The 10381-nt window shown below is 45.2% G+C and overlaps 1 long non-coding RNA gene across 2 annotated transcripts; it reads right to left on the bottom strand.

The window, feature by feature from the left end:
- Window positions 1-335: 335 nt before the first annotated feature.
- On the bottom strand, window positions 336-4338 carry LOC103704240. Of its 2 annotated transcripts, none has more exons than XR_005515056.1 (2): window positions 2067-4338; window positions 336-1689 (listed from the first exon to the last, which is right to left on the bottom strand). It is a non-coding gene; the product is annotated as an uncharacterized LOC103704240 (long non-coding RNA). The 2 variants fall into 2 exon arrangements; XR_005515057.1 differs by having other exon boundaries at window positions 336-1682.
- Window positions 4339-10381: the final 6043 nt, after the last annotated feature.

Below are 10381 nucleotides of genomic sequence, written 5' to 3'. Positions count from 1 at the left end.
ATATCAGAAGCATGCAACCACCAATTATATTGTAATGACAATTCATTAGCCTCCGCACAAAAAAATAAAACATAAATTCCTCGCCAAAGCTAACAAAAAGGGTGCGAGACAAACCACCACCAGCAGCAAAAAGGATCTTGGTGGATTCGAACCACCATCCTCTCGAGCTTTTGAAAGTTCGACAACCTTCAAAACTTCGAGCGCTCTTACCATTTAAAGAGCTTAAAGATCCACAAGTAGCAAAATAACCACTCAAAACACGAAGATATACCACAGCTAAGGTACTACGCTTACAAACGTACAAATACAGTACCAGCCCGTGAAATATATTTAATTCACTTCCGTTATCAAAATTACATACACGTTCTTAAATGCTTTGCCAAGCAAACCAACCATAATCCAATCGATTTTTTTATTTTTTTTTTTTTACCTCACTTCCCCAACACACGCCAAGAAAAAAACAAACATTTATGTTAGCATATCCCCAAATCTACGTCCTCCAAAATTGAAGGGAAAAAAAAACAAATACCCAATCACAGCCTCATTATAGGCCTCCCTAGGACAAAATTGTTACCAGCATCTGAAAAATTAAGGTCGCCGAACTAAAAAATAAAAACCACTCAAACCATTTATTAACAGCAATTCCTTTAAAACAACTATTTAATTCCCCGATGGTAGATATTCAAAACTTGATGAAAAACATTCATAGATTATTTCACTCTATTACGTTACTTCCCCCTCCGTACTACGAAAATGGTTGTATTATATAAAATTGACTTTAACGGCCCGACCTCGCCAAAAGTAGCCTAATCCCGAAATCATCCATCAAAAATAGTTAACCAAAAAAAAAAAAAAATAAAGCCGACACCGGCACCTTACAAACGGAGGCATAAGCCGGAAAAAATAAAACGCCGGTACCACACCATCCAGATCTTACATCAACGTTCGTCTTGCACATAAAACGTCCTTAAATATTTCTCATCGAGTTCTACCAAACTCAACTTTACCACGTGTTTCGCAGCTACCAGCACAAGCCAAGACGCAAGCATGCACCCCACACCCCCACTAAATTAAAAATAAAAAAAACCCCAACATTTGCCGTGCCCATACTCACCATTTAAAGCTCTACTGCCGTGCAAAGAAGATAAATCTAGTAGCCGGTTCAAATTTATTCCCCAAACACCAGGCGGCAATCTACTCCATCCCACTACCCAGGGCTAGAGGCCGAAATCTAATTTCCGTTTCATCTCCTTATATGCCAAACATCCGATCTGGCATGGGAGCGAACGATGAGAATTGCCCAAGCTAAACCCCACCCCAAAACTACAACAATTTAAAAAGCATCCCACCGAACTAACAAAAGTTATCACATAAAATAAACAATAAACTATAGTTTTAATTACTAATTTCAATTTATTTATTTTTTTATTCCAAAAATACTTCACTTTCTGCAAGCAATATTTTTTTCTTCCCAGCTATAACATTTACCTTGCATCCATAAATTTACTTACATATTTTTTACTTAATTAATTTATATACAAAATTAATTTTTACAATTTAACCCAACCCGACCTCAGTTGCGCACCTCTCCTCGCCTCGACCAACGGCCCCATTACCACGAGTCTCCGAAACGAGCAGCCTTGTTTGCTTTAGATTTGCCCTACAACAGTCGGCTCGGCTTCCTGCCAGCTTCAACCACAGACAAATGCGAAGGACAGGTAGGTCACTTCAAATACCCACCCCGAATATAAATAGAATTCGGGGTAAATCTAGGCAGTAAAACTATTCATATTCACATTATAAGATTAAGCCGTAAAAGACCACACCAAAAAAACCAAGTACTTCTCACCCAAAAAAGAAAAAACAAGTACTAGAACATTTAGCACCAATGGATATGATGCCGCTGCTATGGTACTTCCGATGCAGAGATAAACAAGAAAAAAAATCGACAAGCTTCAATCAAACCAAGACCATAAAAACAACTCAGCGAAAATTAACTGTAGTCAGTAATAAATACACGTAGAAAGCTTCTAAAATTCGGTAGTTAAAACTTAAGAGTTGATTACCATTCTACAAGGATGATGCCTCGCGATTACTTGCCCGACCAGCCATAATGTCCTCAATAATGACGATTGCAAGCCACTCGTAGCAACATCGGATAGAACATTTTGATAAATGCATGTCACAATTGCAAAGATAAAAAATTGGATCATCCAAGATATTCCGCAGATCTTCCCCAGTCCAGTGCTTTCAACTCCACACAGTCTTCCTGCTTTCGAGCTTGAATTGCCTTCGAACTGATGCAGAGAAATCCAACGACCACAACATAACAATAGCAAAGAGAAACCCTCACCTAGGAACAGACTCAAAACACAATCGCCTCCGATAAGAGGACAATGTTACATAAGAGAGACAACTGCAGAATGCAAGTGATCCCATAGATATCATAAAAGAACATATTAACAAGAAACCCCAAAGTCACAGGCTCGTTTAGAGCACAATAAAGATCACTATAAAACTCGTGTATATGCAAATTAACAAGCAAATAGAGCCGAATTTCGCACATAAACTGGAAGCAAACATCTCACTGGAACCATGACAAAATAAAACAATTGCATGGTCTATATTAGTCCGCATCATATTAAATTAATTGGAGGAAGAATCGCATGATACAAGAACGTCATAATTTGTTCGATACTTCAAGGTTGAGTACTGAATAAACCGCCAAGAATAAAAAATTGGAATGAAATGAACACAAAAATAACGGATATTCAGAATTGCAGCAATTGTGCCTTCATATTCATGGATTTAAAGATGCTTGCGAACGACCAATAAAATTGGCTGAAATAAATTAATGAGTGAAATAAATTCCATAAACCATTTTTCCTCTAAGAACTTAAATTTAATGGATAGGAAGCATTGGTGCAGTTGTACCTCATTGTTTGGGGGTTGATGATGGCCACGAGAGGAGATCCCTTTAGGCTCTCTTTATCACAAGTCGACGACTGCTTATAGGTGTATAAGCGATCGAAGTAGTTGGGGGCAAATAAAAGCTTAAAAAACAGAGAGGAAAAAAAGAAGAGAAGAAGCCAGAAGGGGGAGAACCCAGGGAAAAAGACCACCCCTGTGCGATCTCCCCCAGCAACACAACAAAAATAAAAATTTTATTAGCGTTCTGTGACCTGCCATGCGAGCGCACCCAACATGGCAAAGGTCTGTGTAACAACAAGATAGGATCCAAGAGTTCTTTTCTCCCCCAAACACCCCTTACCTTCCCCCCATCCATGGATCTCCCTGGCTTCCCTTTGCTCTACATCAGAGAGAGAAACCCAACCCATGACATCTCCCATTCCAATTTCTCAAAATAAGAGATATCAGGTGAGATCCATCGATTAACAACCTCATCTTTTACATCCGATTGAAGGAACAGAAGTCGAAGAGGATCACGACGATCGCGCAAGCCCGATCAGCACAGATCAGGAAAAAAATCCGACGCCCGTAGATCTGAAACAAGAACAAAGATGGAACCTTCCAGGGCCCAAAGCCTTTTCCATCAACAGAAAACCAGCTGCAAAATACCTCATAGAAATAGACTACCAACACATAAACAAGCTGTGCCGGCCTCAAAAAATCATAGGTATAACAAAACGAAAAAAGTGTAAAGCGAAAATCATAAACAATTGCTTAAATTTCCAAAAGAAAAATTAGAAGAAGAACGACAGAGCCTATATCTCCGATCGACAGAAAAATTATGAAAAAGTCAGAAATATTCTTATAGATCCAGAGAAGTATCAAGAAGAGATGAGAAAACTTGGAAAGGGTATGCTTTGAAAAAGAGAGAAGTTGAAAAAAAGGCTACAAAACCGAAGATCCGCAAGCAAATCAAAACAATCAGCGAATTTATCGATATCTTGAAACAAATTATCCTATTAAATATGCCGAAACATAATCTCTCAACATCTTTCCGAAACAGAGCAGAAGGAAAGGAAAAGGATTCATCTAGGCGATTCCAACTGGTTAGAGAATACTTAAGTTTTGTTTTTTATAACAGAAAATAAGCGAAAAAATTTATCATATTCACAGAAAGAACCATAGAATCAGAGATCGTTCGAACAGTAAAAGATGATCCACAGATCTAAAGCCTAATCGAAGATGGACCGAGAAATCAAAAGAAAAGTAAACTAAAAGCACCAGCTAAAGATCTATGAGGTCTTAGATCGGATCGGCAAAGAAAACGGACGGAGAAACCGAAGACGAAGAACAACATCCAGCCAGAAGAACGAGGGAAATTTCGCCGGCTACGCTCAAAATGACGAGCACCTTGCAGAGGAGATGAAAAGAATGGACCGGTATTTATCGACCATGGGAAAGGATGGACGGCCAGATATAAGCGGTGCTAGTTTCAACGCGCTTAGATGCGTTCACGTGTGAGGCCGCTATTGGTCTTGCCTGCTAAGTCGGTAGTCGAACCGCTATGCTGATTGACGTCATTGCTTACGTCACCTCGCTTGGCGGTTTCCTTGCAGGCTATCTTCCATCCGCTAGCATAGAAATATCTATGCGGGATTCGATCTGCCGTCCGAATTGGAGCGTCATGAAATCATGTTCGTCCAGTTAGGGAGTCATCTCTATCGCTATGACGGGTGGACTTGACGTCCGAGTTTTAAACGGACGGATTAGCTTGCGGGGGACCGGAGTCGTGCGGAATTATGCGTCCTAGCAAACCTTCCACGTCTTGGATGGCATCTCGTCGAGGTGATCAAATTCTAACGCTTATTGAGATTGGAAACGGGCCGGCCTGTGAATAGATTTGTGTGGGTTGAGCTAATATTGCCTTTATTTTCCCACTCACTGCATTGGAGTTTGAAAACGGGCCGGCCTGCTACGAGATTTGTGTGCCTTTATTTTCAAAAAAATAATAAAAAAAATCGATTTGACTTGGGATCAGAGGTGGCGACTGGTCTTGTTCAACTCCGGTTTGGCTACATCTCAAAAAAAAAAAAAAAAAAAAAAAAAAAAAAAATCAAAATATTAGACGCAAGCCCAAACGGAAATTCAATTAAAAATCTACCCGTATATAATATTAAACACAACGTTTTGAGCAATAGTTGAATGTTTAATAAGTTATTTTATTGTATTTATAAATTATTTTAAATTAATTTGTTGTATTCGAAGTGCTATCTCAAGAAGAACGAAACAAGAAGAAATAATGATACAAAAATGGTAAAAGATCGTCCAAACTCATGCATTTTTCTTTTAATTTTTTCTACGTGATCATGTTTGGTTGCAAGTAATCAGATCCAATGACAAAGATGCGAATGTATCATAACAAAGTGGGTAGCTGTTTGATTTTTAATAATGAAAATAAATTGTTATATACATATGTATCGTCTCAGTTACAAGCTCTTCATGTGTAGATTTGTCTAAATCCAAATATAGTCCAATATGACCTCCAGAATAATTTGAAGATCCTACCTCAATCTCAGGGCTTATGAAATCTACTTTTTGAAGCTCAGCATTTTTGCCCAATTGTGGAGCAATTAGCTAATTATCAATCTCCAAATACCCTAGTTGGCAAAGTTTTTTTTTTTTTTAAAAAAAAGAAATGCCTATATCTCTCTAGTTCCAATCGTGAGGACAAAAGTTATATTTAGTTTGAGACTAAATAGCCCAAATAAATCATTAATTCGGATAAAGATATCTTTTGTGATTATTATTTTTTCAAAATTTCTAATGTTCAATTTATCTTGAAGAAAAAGATTTAATTGGATGGATCAAATTAGATTGGTCAAGGATTAAGCCTTATAGATTAAAGTAGGTTACGATTTAAATATGGCCATGTGGGTCAATCAGTGGATACATATGGAGCAAAGAGTCTTAAATTGATAGTAGGCTAGATTAGATAGATCATTACCTAGCTTAATGCAACCAATTATCATCTAATAATTAGCTTTCAATCCGGCCTACCACCGGTGTTAGGCTAACAAAAAAAAAAAGGTTAAATGAGGAGAGAGTAACATAGATCTAGGTACCTTAACTTTTAAAGGCTTTCATCATCATTATATCACCATTCAAAGGATATAGAAATGAGTAGAGGTGTAGATGGGATATGGTAGAAATTTTGAGTTACGCCGACTTCTAGGATAAAGGGCTAAGATAAAAATGAAGGTAACTTGATTGAATTGATTGTTAAAAAGTCAAAATATCTATATTACAAAGTCTAATTTTACTATTTATACTAACAAATAATAATGGTATATTCTAACGGTTGTTCTTATGTTTAACCTTTACTAACCAACATCAGTTATCCTCCACTATGCATGTTCGTCGATGCGGTTACTCTGTAACTGTTGACTCGATAATTATCCCTAAGACCATTTTAATTGCCTCGATCTACTCTCACAAATTGTAATTGATCTAGGCTTTTGACCTGCTATTGGTCGAACTCTCCTTCGGTCTATCTCTATATTTGGTGAAATTTATCATGATCGAACTCTCTTCAGTTTAGCAAGAGTCACGTGAGGTTAACCTGCTCTAGTTTCATCACATCTAGTCCATATAGTGCTCGCTCACGGCTACCAGTTGGATTGTTATATTTATGCTACAATATATTTTTATGATATTTTAGAAGAGTAGCCAGTAGATCAACGGATCATCTATATGTCGTTTCCATAGTTGGGCTTGGAAAGAATAGGCAAGGTGGGCATTTTTCCTCTCCTCCATCTATGGTATTATTGTGGACTTTATCCTCTGCCGCTCTATTCACAGTACCAAATTAGTTGGCGTTTACACCTGTTGGGGGAATAAGACTTTTCCCCCCCAATGACACGAATGCCCCCGAGAAGCCGCACAATCGCCGACCCTGGACAGCCGAAGTCGGCGTCCGACCTCGGAACGCCCGACCTCAAGACATCCGACCTCGAGACCTCCGACCTAGGAAAATCCTGATGTTCAAAGTCTACGTTTATCAGCCACCTACTACGGCCATGCCCCTCTGAGGTCCGGCCGAGGACCATACTCTGACGCCCCCCCCGGCATTTATTGCGCATGGCTACTGTAAACCTCCAGTTCACTCAACAATTAATGCGGATCTCCGGCTTACTCCACAATTAATGCGGATCTCCGGCTTACTCCACAATTAATGCGGATCTCCGGCTTACTCCACATTTAATGCGCATGGCTCCTGTCATCTACGGACTCTCAGCTCTCCACGGCAAGTTAGTCCAGCAGAGTCTAGTCAACCATGATAAGTCTCTGATCTCGGCCATACCTCCGACACCAATGCAATAATTCGTCTGGTAGCGTGCAAGCCTAGGTCGTACGACGACCTCACTGCCGACATCAATGCAATGATTCACCTGATCGTGCGCCGACCTGAACAACATGCCGAGCCGTACTACGGCCTCGCCCCGTTACACCACAGGTAAACCGACCCCCGCCTATAAAAGGGAGCCTTGGCCCCTCAGGTGGGGCGTGGGGGGGGGGGGGGAATTACGCACCCTACAAACACTATTCTTCTCCTCTCTACACTATTTGCACCCTCCCTGACTTGAACGTCGGAGGGCCGGCGCCGGAAAACCCGGCCACCGGCTTGTCTGCAGGCACCCCAGACGGAGGACGCCGCCCGCCGACGGATCGCCGCCCCACCGTGAGGACCTGCTGCTCCCTCTCTCCGACCACCCCAGACGGAGGACGCCGCCCGCCGACCGGTCGCCGCCCCGCCGTGGTGACCTCCCGCTGCTCCCTCTCCTCGACCGAAGATTGCCCCCGGGTCCAATTTCCAGCAACAGTTGGCGCTAGAGGAAGGGACCGAGTAGCGATCATGAAGTTGAGAAGTAAGAGAGCCTCCAACATCTCCCGGTGTCCCCCGCAAAGTCCTGGACGCTCCGTCCAGAATTCTCCAACTCCGGCTGACCCAGTTCCTCAGGTCCAGCCGGAACAGTTCAATGCCTTGGTACAGCAAGTCCAGGCCCTGGCCGCCGCCGTTCAGGGCCTACGACGCGAGGAAGCTTTACCAACGCTCCCCCCGCGGACTCAGGTCCCGCCGGAGTGTCCCACCAACGGCCCGGTCTTCTCAAGCCAAAATCTGCGTGGCTCCTCCAGAGCCAACAACGAAGAACGGACTTCTCCCCGGAGGGAGCTACCGGGGGAAGATTTCAACAGAAGACCCCAGCCTTCTGAGGCTGAGTCAGCCCCAGACCACCGCGAACCGGCGCAGATCACGGCAACAATTCCGCGGGCGGGGGAGCTCGACCGAAAAGTTGAGCATCTGGAGCGCCAGATTGCGGCGCTCCACAGCAAGAAGGCGAGGCAAGAGGGAGACTTTGAGTTCACTACCAAGTCCCCCTTTTTCCGCCAGATCGAGGACGAGCCGGTTCCCGCGAGGTTCAAAATGCCTCAGGTGGAGCCCTACAGCGGAATCACCGATCCTCTCGACCACTTGGAGAGCTATCGGGCCCCTCATGGCCCTACAAGGGTCCTCGGAGGCCATACTTTGCAAGGCCTTCCTAGCAACCCTCCGAGGGACCGCTCGGCTTTGGTTCTCTGGACTGAAGTCGAACACGGTATCCTCTTTTGAGCAACTCGGCAGGCAGTTCGCCACTAATTTTGCTGCCAGCCAACGCCAACGACGGACGTCAGATTCCCTCTTGGACATCAAACAGAAGGAGGGGGAATCCCTTAAGGAGTACCTGGACCGCTTTACCTGGACCAGTCAATAGCCATGTCGGCTTTGAAGACTGGGGTTCGCTCCTACCGATTCCTCTTCTCCATCGAGAAGAGCTTCCCGGCCGACTTCACCGAGATGCTGGCCCGAGCCCGGAAGTACGCCAAGGCCGAGGAGGCGGTCGCCTCCAGGCGGGGAGCAATTGAGCCCGCCTCAAAGAGGCAGAAGAAACGCCGCGAGGAACGCGGCCGACAAAGGAGTCGATCTCCCCGTCGAGAGAAGAATCTCCCCCGGCTGAGGAGCCCGCCCCGGCAGCAGGGACGACCTCAGCAGAGGACCCCTCCTCGACCGAGGTCTCTACCACGGCCTCGGACGTACACGGGGAGGTACGAGAACTACACGCCAGTCAATGCTCCCTGGGCCGAGATCCTGATGGAAATCGAGGGTCAGGACTTCTTCCGACCCCCGCCTCCTATGCGAGACACGGGAGTTCCCCGTAATCCCAGGAAGTACTGTCGCTTCCATCGGGACCGTGGGCACGACACGGAGGACTGCTTCCAGCTTCGGGACGAGATAGAAGCACTCATCCGTCGGGGAGTACTCAACCGGTTCGTGAGGAACCGACATGAGGAAAGGAGGCCGGCGGAGAAATACCATACCGTCTGAGAATCCGGATGACAACAGGCCCATTGCCGGCACCATCAACATGATTGGGAGGGCTTCGGCAGGAACGGCCGCCCAGAGAGCACCCCCGAAGCGCCCACGCACTGATGAAGTCATCTCGTTCTCAGACGAGGACTTAGAAGGGGTCGAGACCCCTCATGATGACGCTGTGGTCATCTCTATGATTGTAAATAGGTTTGATGTAAAGCGTGTCCTAGTTGACAATGGAAGTTCAGCCAACGTTTTGTATTATCATGCCTACCAAAAATGGGGTTGCCAGAAGGACATCTCTGGAGAGTTAATGCCCCACTGGTTGGGTTCACTGGGGATTCAGTCCCAGTTGAAGGTGAGGCTAGCTTCCTTGTCACGGTTGGCCTCACTCCCCGGGAGAGCACGGTAAGGACGGACTTCCTTGTGGTCCGTCTGCCCTCAGTCTACAACGCCATCCTTGGACGGCCAGGGCTAAACGCCCTTCGAGCCGTGATTTCAACCCGCCATCTGCTCATGCGATTCCCCACCGGCCAAGGAGTAGGCGAGGCCCGCGGAGACCAGCTGGTCGCCAAGCAATGCTACATGGCGGCCCACGGAGTAAAGCAACCAACCGGGGCAACGATTCAGCCAACGGGCCCCTCATTACCCATAGAAACCCTCGATGCGAGGGACACCCCTTGGAAGAAGCAAGTAGAGCCCGGTAAGCTTCTTGTTCAAGTTCCACTACGAGAAAATTTTTCTGAGCTAACTGTGCAGGTCGGCTCCGGCCTTGGCGCCTGCGAGAGGGACCACCTCGTCAGCTTCCTGCGGGACAACGCTGACGTCTTCGCCTGGTCGCCCGCGGACGTGCCAGGAATTGACCCTGAGGTCATGGTCCATCGGCTCCAGGTGAAGCCAACTAGCAGACCTGTAAAGCAGAAGAAAAGGGGCTCCGCCCCAGAACGACAACGGGCTGCGGCCGAGGAGGTGGACAAACTCCTCGGAGCCGGCTTCATCCGGGAGGTCTCCTACCCGGATTGGCTCGCCAACGTAGTCCTCGTAAAGAAGGCCAATGGGAAATGG

This window comes from Phoenix dactylifera, chromosome 15 (genome assembly GCF_009389715.1).
Source record: "Phoenix dactylifera cultivar Barhee BC4 chromosome 15, palm_55x_up_171113_PBpolish2nd_filt_p, whole genome shotgun sequence".
In the NCBI taxonomy this organism is placed as follows: Eukaryota; Viridiplantae; Streptophyta; class Magnoliopsida; order Arecales; family Arecaceae; genus Phoenix; species Phoenix dactylifera.
The sequence above is the reverse complement of the archived record's forward strand: the minus strand, read 5'-3'. Positions and strand labels throughout refer to the sequence as shown.